Below are 10,240 nucleotides of genomic sequence, written 5' to 3'. Positions count from 1 at the left end.
AAAATTCTGTTAAATCTTCCAGAATATCGGCCAAATCAGTTAGTGAACTTAACTGCAAGAACTTGTTTTGGTTTGGGGTTTTTTTTTTTTGGGGGGGGGGTTCCTACCACAGGGGATTTGAGTTCACTTGTAATGGTCCAAATTTTATTGAGAATATTTCCACGTGAAAGCAAATGCAATTCATTGCGAAAAGAGCAGCCTGAATATTCAGTCTCCATGTCCTCACATAAATCACGAAACAGCAATGTGTTTAGTGATGCTTTCTGGTAGCATTAACAATCTTCATCACATAATTCATTACGACCTCTCTTTCATGTTTCAACTGTTTCATAGCCAAAGCCTACCGTTAGATCATACAGTGTGTGACTTAAATTTCAGTTTTTACTTTTTTGCCAAAATCCTAAAACTACTGTCATATCCTAACAGAGCAGGACCTCCAGCAATAGAGATAGCAATGCAGTTTATAATACACTCAACAGACTTCAAATCAATACTTGGAAATTAGAAATATGCGCCAGCATCATTAAAGACATCACTTCTATGAGGTCTCAGTTGAAGTCTAGAAATGGCACTTCTGGCCCAATTGCGCCAGAAAACTTGAAAAAAATTCTCATTAATTGTAATGTGCTACCGACATCTGTAGCCTCATTGTTTTAGAACTTTGCCATGGGATAACCAGCCCCGTTGTTTATGACGACGAGGGTTCCAGTTGATCTGATCAACGGAACAGCCTGCTCGTGAAATTAACGTGCTAGTGGCTGAGCACTCCACAGACACGAGTGCCCTTGACGTAGTTCTCGGTGAGATTCAGCGTGACACAGAGTGTGACAAGGCTGTCCCTTTGAAATACAGCTACAACAGAAACTGTAACAAAGAGTGAGAGAAAGTTGTGGTGAAAGAGTACAGCAGGGTTCGCACCACTCCTGCCGGAGCCTCGTGGAGCTTTAGATGTCTTCGCTCAATAAACGCTCACCACGCCCGGTCTGGGAATCGAAACCGCGATCCTACGACCGCGAGTTCGTTGCCCTAACCACTGGGCCATTGCACCTCCACAAATAACCAACACATTTCCATATAACGCAGATTTCATAAGAAAGGATCTTAGCCCTTAGCCTGTCCGAAACACTTTAGTAAGTTTGTCCAAAATGTCCATGTTTTTCTCGGATGTTTAGTCAGCCCTTTCTTCATATGTTCTGAGCAATATAAAGCTCTCCTTTCATAAGTTCCAAGTTACTCAGATGGTTGAAAAAAGATTGAGAATGTGTATCGTATATGGATGCCCGAGGAATACATCATATGCATCGAATGTCATACACAGGAGAGGCAAAGAGTTAACGAATATATTGCTTAAAATGAAATATATTCATTATATCTAATCATATGAATCTAGAAACTAATAATTATATAATTATTTAGGCTCAAATTTAATTAAACATTTATTTGAAAATATAACTAAAAGGTAACTAGCAAGATAAGTTAAAATAATTTATTATTTAGTCATAATATAAATAATCAAACAACCCAGTAAACGTCGAGTATGTTTTTAAAATTCTGATATAATTGAAAATATATTTTTTAATCTTTACTTGACACAGTTACTACACTGCAGCCTTACTGGGGCACTGCCTTGAAGGGTTTGGTCAATTTCTTCGACTATCGACTCCAGTACTTATTTTTTAAGCCTGCTGCGTATTCTGTCGATATCTTTTGTTGAACTGCTGGGTTACAGGGACGTAAACAAGCTAATACCGGTTGTCAAGAGGTGTGGGGTGAACAAATACAAAGACACATAGATATATAGATACAGATACACATACACACACACACACACCACACACACATATCAGTGGGTCAAATATCCAAAAAAGAAGAAGATACTCTGAAGAGCAGAGTAGTAATGTATTTACATGAAGCTAAATATATGTCCGATCTTAGAGCGACGAATGGTTTCGCATCCATAAAGCTTTATAGATGATTTGTAAGGCTCCAACGGCTGCAGGCATATAACCTCTCTTCAGACTGGAGGTAGAACACCGTTACGTTCTGTTAATTTGTAAATAAAAGAATAATTCACACTGTCTGAGCTTTAAATGGGAAGAGTTATGACCTTCATACTGGCCTGATTGGCAAGTCTTATGGACCTAAGGGGCGAACAGGGAGTCTCCACCTTTAGGCTGATTCCGGTCAGCAAGAATGTTTTAATGCTTCTAATCGATGAACGAGGAATCCCACACCTGCAGCAAGTGACGTTTGAAATGGAGGCAGGGAATATAGATCTCGTGTCTTGAGTTTAAGAGAGATCCCGGATCAGCGAGTCTATGAGGATCCTTGCTCGCACTGCTATTCAAAGCTTGCATCGTCGGCCCCGTTTATATAGGGCCCCGCCTGCTCTATGACCTTCTATTTAATTTCCTATGGAGTTCTTTCATCTTTAAGTGCCACTCGTAGCTGCCCAGAGACGCGACGTAACGTCTTTCAGTGCCTCTGTGTATGTATAAATGTAGATAGGTATGTAGGTGGGTCGGGAACTAGCTAGATTGGTAATTACGTACAGGAGTGTGTTTGCATACGTGTATATACAAACGCGCGGGTGTGTGTATTCTTTTTTTACTTGTTTCAGTCGGTTGACTGCGGCCATGCTGGAGCACCATCTTAAATTTTTTTTAGGCGAAGAAATCGACCCCAGAACTTATTCCTTGTAAGCCTAGCACTTATTTTATAGGTCTCTTTTACCGAACCGTTAAGGTGTGGGAACCAACACCAGTTGTTAAGCAATAGTAGGGGAGACAAGCACAGACACAAAGGCACACACACAAATACACACACACACACGCACACCACACACACACACACACACACACATATAATAATATATATATATTATATATATATATATAATATTATATAAAAGGGCTTAGAAAATAAATTACTTTGCCGCATACTGAACTCGTTAGAAATAGCAGCTAAAAAACTATTTCTAACACTTAAAGAAAACCTCTCTCATATAGTGTTTGCTCAATTCAACTCAAGAAAGTATGAGGGTAGAGACATTAAAAAATCAAATGCAAAGGTTATTTGAGTACGTACGTTTCAAGATTAGCCAAAATCGACCCTTCTCTCATCAGCTCAGAATGCCCTTGTTTGAATTTGAAAACACTGAAAATGGGAGCATACCCTTTCGGCTTGTTATCGCTTCTGAAGATCTGCTCCAAACTAACAGTGCCAACAAACTCAAATATGCAAGAGAAAATTTCTGCTCTCCCCTTTCCACCAGCGTGGGTTAAAATCAGCAAACACTATGCTTTTTTCGGTAAAATCCGAGACATTAAGTAGAGAGAGATGAATTATAATTTCAACAATTGAGGGTAAAATTATTAATTAATTAATCAATTTCACCAAGTATTCAGTATGCAAAGGGACCATTTAAGGCAAATTCAAATTATTACATTATATAAAAGGGCTTAGTAAAATAAATTACTTTGCCGCATACTGAACTCGTTAGAAATAGCAGCTAAAAAACTATTTCTAACACTTAAAGAAAACCTCTCTCATATAGTGTTTGCTCAATTCAACTCAAGAAAGTATGAGGGTAGAGACATTAAAAAATCAAATGCAAAGGTTATTTGAGTACGTACGTTTCAAGATTAGCCAAAATCGACCCTTCTCTCATCAGCTCAGAATGCCTTGTTTGAATTTGAAAACACTGAAAATGGGAGCATACCCTTTCGGCTTGTTATCGCTTCTGAAGATCTGCTCCAAACTAACAGTGCCAACAAACTCAAATATGCAAGAGAAAATTTCTGCTCTCCCCTTTCCACCAGCGTGGGTTAAAATCAGCAAACACTATGCTTTTTTCGGTAAAATCCGAGACAATTAAGTAGAGAGAGATGAATTATAATTTCAACAATTGAGGGTAAAATTAATTAATTAATTAATCAATTTCACCAAGTATTCAGTATGCAAAGGGACCATTTAAGGCAAATTCAAATTATTACATTATATAAAAGGGCTTAGTAAAATAAATTACTTTGCCGCATACTGAACTCGTTAGAAAAGCAGCTAAAAAACTATTTCTAACACTTAAAGAAAACCTCTCTCATATAGTGTTTGCTCAATTCAACTCAAGAAAGTATGAGGGTAGAGACATTAAAAAATCAAATGCAAAGGTTATTTGAGTACGTACGTTTCAAGATTAGCCAAAATCGACCCTTCTCTCATCAGCTCAGAATGCCCTTGTTTGAATTTGAAAACACTGAAAATGGGAGAGCATACCCTTCGGCTTGTTATCGCTTCTGAAGATCTGCTCCAAACTAACAGTGCCAACAAACTCAACATTCTCTCTACTTAATGTCTCGGATTTTACCGAAAAAAGCATAGTGTTTGCTGATTTTAACCCACGCTGGTGGAAAGGAGAGAGAGCAGAAATTTTTCTCTTGCATATTTGAGTTTGTTGGCATGTTAGTTTGGAGCAGATCTTCAGAAGCGATAACAAGCCGAAAGGGTATGCTCCCATTTTCAGTGTTTTCAAATTCAAACAAGGGCATTCTGAGCTGATGAGAGAAGGGTCGATTTTGGCTAATCTTGAAACGTACGTACTCAAATAACCTTTGCATTTGATTTTTTAATGTCTCTACCCTCATACTTTCTTGAGTTGAATTGAGCAAAACTATATGAGAGAGGTTTTCTTTAAGTGTTAGAAATAGTTTTTTTAGCTGCTATTTCTAACGAGTTCAGTATGCGGCAAAGTAATTTATTTTACTAAGCCCTTTTATATAATGTAATAATTTGAATTTGCCTTAAATGGTCCCTTTGCATACTGAATACTTGGTGAAATTGATTAATTAATTAATTAATTTTACCCTCAATTGTTGAAATTATAATTCATCTCTCTCTACTTAATTGTCTCGGATTTTACCGAAAAAAGCATAGTGTTTGCTGATTTTAACCCACGCTGGTGGAAAGGGGAGAGCAGAAATTTTCTCTTGCATATTTGAGTTTGTTGGCACTGTTAGTTTGGAACAGATCTTCAGAAGCGATAACAAGCCGAAAGGGTATGCTCCCATTTTCAGTGTTTTCAAATTCAAACAAGGGCATTCTGAGCTGATGAGAGAAGGGTCGATTTTGGCTAATCTTGAAACGTACGTACTCAAATAACCTTTGCATTTGATTTTTTAATGTCTCTACCCTCATACTTTCTTGAGTTGAATTGAGCAAACACTATATGAGAGAGGTTTTCTTTAAGTGTTAGAAATAGTTTTTTTAGCTGCTATTTCTAACGAGTTCAGTATGCGGCAAAGTAATTTATTTTACTAAGCCCTTTTATATAATGTAATAATTTGAATTTGCCTTAAATGGTCCCTTTGCATACTGAATACTTGGTGAAATTGATTAATTAATTAATTAATTTTACCCTCAATTGTTGAAATTATAATTCATCTCTCTCTACTTAATTGTCTCGGATTTTACCGAAAAAAGCATAGTGTTTGCTGATTTTAACCCACGCTGGTGGAAAGGGGAGAGCAGAAATTTTTTCTTGCATATTTGAGTTTGTGGCACTGTTAGTTTGGAACAGATCTTCAGAAGCGATAACAAGCCGAAAGGGTATGCTCCCATTTTCAGTGTTTTCAAATTCAAACAAGGGCATTCTGAGCTGATGAGAGAAGGGTCGATTTTGGCTAATCTTGAAACGTACGTACTCAAATAACCTTTGCATTTGATTTTTTAATGTCTCTACCCTCATACTTTCTTGAGTTGAATTGAGCAAACACTATATGAGAGAGGTTTTCTTTAAGTGTTAGAAATAGTTTTTTTAGCTGCTATTTCTAACGAGTTCAGTATGCGGCAAAGTAAATTTTACTAAGCCCTTTTATATAATGTAATAATTTGAATTTGCCTTAAATGGTCCCTTTGCATACTGAATACTTGGTGAAATTGATTAATTAATTAATTAATTTTACCCTCAATTGTTGAAATTATAATTCATCTCTCTCTACTTAATTGTCTCGGATTTTACCGAAAAAAGCATAGTGTTTGCTGATTTTAACCCACGCTGGTGGAAAGGGGAGAGCAGAAATTTTTCTCTTGCATATTTGAGTTTGTTGGCACTGTTAGTTTGGAGCAGATCTTCAGAAGCGATAACAAGCCGAAAGGGTATGCTCCCATTTTCAGTGTTTTCAAATTCAAACAAGGGCATTCTGAGCTGATGAGAGAAGGGTCGATTTTGGCTAATCTTGAAACGTACGTACTCAAATAACCTTGCATTTGATTTTTTAATGTCTCTACCCTCATACTTTCTTGAGTTGAATTGAGCAAACACTATATGAGAGAGGTTTTCTTTAAGTGTTAGAAATAGTTTTTTTAGCTGCTATTTCTAACGAGTTCAGTATGCGGCAAAGTAATTTATTTTACTAAGCCCTTTTATATAATGTAATAATTTGAATTTGCCTTAAATGGTCCCTTTGCATACTGAATACTTGGTGAAATTGATTAATTAATTAATTAATTTTACCCTCAATTGTTGAAATTATAATTCATCTCTCTACTTAATTGTCTCGGATTTTACCGAAAAAAGCATAGTGTTTGCTGATTTTAACCCACGCTGGTGGAAGGGGGGGGGAGAGCAGAAATTTTTCTCTTGCATATTTGAGTTTGTTGGCACTGTTAGTTTGGAGCAGATCTTCAGAAGCGATAACAAGCCGAAAGGGTATGCTCCCATTTTCAGTGTTTTCAAATTCAAACAAGGGCATTCTGAGCTGATGAGAGAAGGGTCGATTTTGGCTATCTTGAAACGTACGTACTCAAATAACCTTTGCATTTGATTTTTTAATGTCTCTACCCTCATACTTCTTGAGTTGAATGAGCAAACACTATATGAGAGGTTTTCTTTAAGTGTTAGAAATAGTTTTTTTAGCTGCTATTTCTAACGAGTTCAGTATGCGGCAAAGTAATTTATTTTACTAAGCCCTTTTATATAATGTAATAATTTGAATTTGCCTTAAATGGTCCCTTTGCATACTGAATACTTGGTGAAATTGATTAATTAATTAATTAATTTTACCCTCAATTGTTGAAATTATAATTCATCTCTCTCTTTAATTGTCTCGGATTTTACCGAAAAAAGCATAGTGTTTGCTGATTTTAACCCACGCTGGTGGAAAGGGGAGAGCAGAAGAAATTTTTCTCTTGCATATTTGAGTTTGTTGGCACTGTTAGTTTGGAGCAGATCTTCAGAAGCGATAACAAGCCGAAAGGGTATGCTCCCATTTTCAGTGTTTTCAAATTCAAACAAGGGCATCTGAGCTGATGAGAGAAGGGTCGATTTTGGCTAATCTTGAAACGTACGTACTCAAATAACTTTGCATTTGATTTTTTTTTTTTTTAATCTCTACCCTCATACTTTCTTGAGTTGAATTGAGCAAACACTATATGAGAGAGGTTTTCTTTAAGTGTTAGAAATAGTTTTTTTAGCTGCTATTTCTAACGAGTTCAGTATGCGGCAAAGTAATTTATTTTACTAAGCCCTTTTATATAATGTAATAATTTGAATTTGCCTTAAATGGTCCCTTTGCATACTGAATACTTGGTGAAATTGATTAATTAATTAATTAATTTTACCCTCAATTGTTGAAATTATATATAATATATATATATATATATATATATTATAATATATATGTGTGTGTGTGTGTGTGTATGTATATATATAATATATATATTATATACTATCAGCATGCAAAACTAAATGCAATACCCGATGAATACACTGGACCCGGAGGAATAGCAATCCCAGAGGCACAATCAGTGCGTGACCTAGGTATTTACATGAGTGATGACGCGACCTTTCGTGTACATGTTGCTAAATTGGCAATGAAATGTAGACGACTGGCCGGATGGATCCTCAGAACCTTTAGAACAAGAGAACAAGAAACCATGATGGGCCTCTGGAGGACACTTGTCCTAAGCCACTTTGACTACTGCTCTCAGTTATGGTCACCATCCAGTGTCAAGTGATCACAGAGCTCGAGGCGATCCAACGTAGCTACACGAAGAGGATAGCCTCTATGCAGAATGTAAGCTACTGGGAAAGACTCAAGAGATTAAAACTATATTCCCTGGAGCGTAGGCGGGAAAGATATGCCATAATATACATCTGGAAGATCCTGGAGGGACGTGTCCTGAACTTTGGCATCGAGAGTTACGCAAATGCCAGAACTGGCGCCACTGCGTGGTGCCTAGGACTCCAAACTTGCCATCAAGATGTAGGACAAGATTCTGTGATAGCCTGGGCTTCCGAGGCCCACAGCTCTTCAATATCCTCCCGAAGAACCTGAGAGACCTGCATAGGGTGGATGCAGATGTCTTTAAAATGAAGCTGGATCTCTTCCTGTCAGGTGTCCCAGATGAACCAACTTCACGGCAGGAGGGGCAGATGAGGGCAGCTGCATCGAACTCTCTCATGCACCAAATGGCAGTTGCTAGAAAGCTTTCGTGAAGTGAAACCAAGTAGCAACATCAAATGGCGGTGCCCCAGCATGGCCACAGCTCATAAGCTGAAACTAGAATCAATCAATCAATCAATCATATATATATATATATATATATATATATATATATATACAACGACAGTTCTTTCAGTTGTGTCTACCAAATCCACTCGCAAGGCTTTGATCGGCCCGAGGCTATAGTAGAAGACACTTTCCCAATGTGCCATGCAGTGGGACTGAACCTGGAACTATGTGGTTGAAGAGTAAGTTTTTTACCACACAGCCACACCTGTATATATACACGTATATACCCAAATACAAACAACCATGCATAATATATACATATGTACATTAAATATATACGTGTGTGTATGTGTGTGTGCATGTGTGTGTGTATGTGTGTGAGTGTGTGTGTGTACACGCACAGTTTCACACAATCAAACAAATACGCACGAACAGCCATGCATATACACACACCTCGATATATATCTTTCAAGAACTGATAGCGTCTTTCTTGTTGACTCAACCAAATCGTCATCAGGACTAGACCATTCCTGTGAATTACTTAAGTAACAAGGCTAAAAGTTAATATGGTGCTAATTCTTTCGAATATGGTTCACACAAACAAACTGGATCAGACTGACCTAGAACTAAACAACAACAATCGAAATAACAACAATACGTTGCTAAAATTAGAATAAAGCCAACCAGTTCAATTGCAAGACACATTTTTCTGACATAAATGTATTTTCTGACATAAATGTATTTATGAAGAAATTCTTTATAATTTTGGCAATTTTGATGGAAGGAGGCAAGTCGATTACAACAACCTCTGTGCTTTCTGGTAATTTATTTCATCGACACCCGAAAGCATGAACGGTAAAGTTGACCTCAACGGGATTTGAACTCAGAGCGTAAAGAGCTGGAAGAGCTCAGAACAAAGAAATACTGCAAAGCATTTAAAAAATTTTTTCGACGCACTAATGATTCTGGTTCCGGTCAGCAAGTATATTTTTTATGCTCTTAATCGATGAACGGGGAATCCCTCAACTGCAGCAGGTGGCGATTGAAATAAAGGCAGGTAATATAGATCTCGTGTCTTGAGTTTAAGAGAGATCCAGACCAACGAAGCTATAAGGATCCTTGCTCGCACTGCTATTGAAAGCTTGCATTGTCCACTCCCGTTTATATAGGACCCCGCCTGCTCTATGACCTTTGTGTTTGTGAAATATCTTTTATCGTTGTCTGTACTTGTTCCAATCATTTTACTACGGCAACGCTGAAAGGCTTCCTCGAACAATCAACGATGGTACTTCTTTTTATCACGTCTGATAATTTATTCTCTCGTTCTTTTTTGGCGAACCGCTAATGATACGAGGATGTAACAAACGAATATCGGTTGTCAAACATTGGCGGAAACAAACACACACACCAGCAGAGCAGGTCTGCTTAATCGTCTACATGTTGCCAAGTGTAAAAGTAGACGTACGTGAAACCAATACCAACTTTCTGACCGGTTATATGTCTTGACCAAGAATATACTACTCGTCTACATTATATATATGTATGTATGTACGTACGTACGTATGTATGTATGTATGTATGTACGTACGTACGTATGTATGTATGTATGTATGTATGTATGTATGTATAGTGTTAGGCGTGATGTACATTTTGTATTCAAAATATAACTCAAAAGAGGAGAAAAGAAAGAAAGAGGAAAAAAGAAGGAAAGAGGAAGCAAAAACATTTTCAGT

Source organism: Octopus sinensis, linkage group LG10 (assembly GCF_006345805.1).
Source record: "Octopus sinensis linkage group LG10, ASM634580v1, whole genome shotgun sequence".
Classification (NCBI taxonomy): Eukaryota; Metazoa; Mollusca; class Cephalopoda; order Octopoda; family Octopodidae; genus Octopus; species Octopus sinensis.
This window is presented reverse-complemented; position numbering follows the sequence as displayed.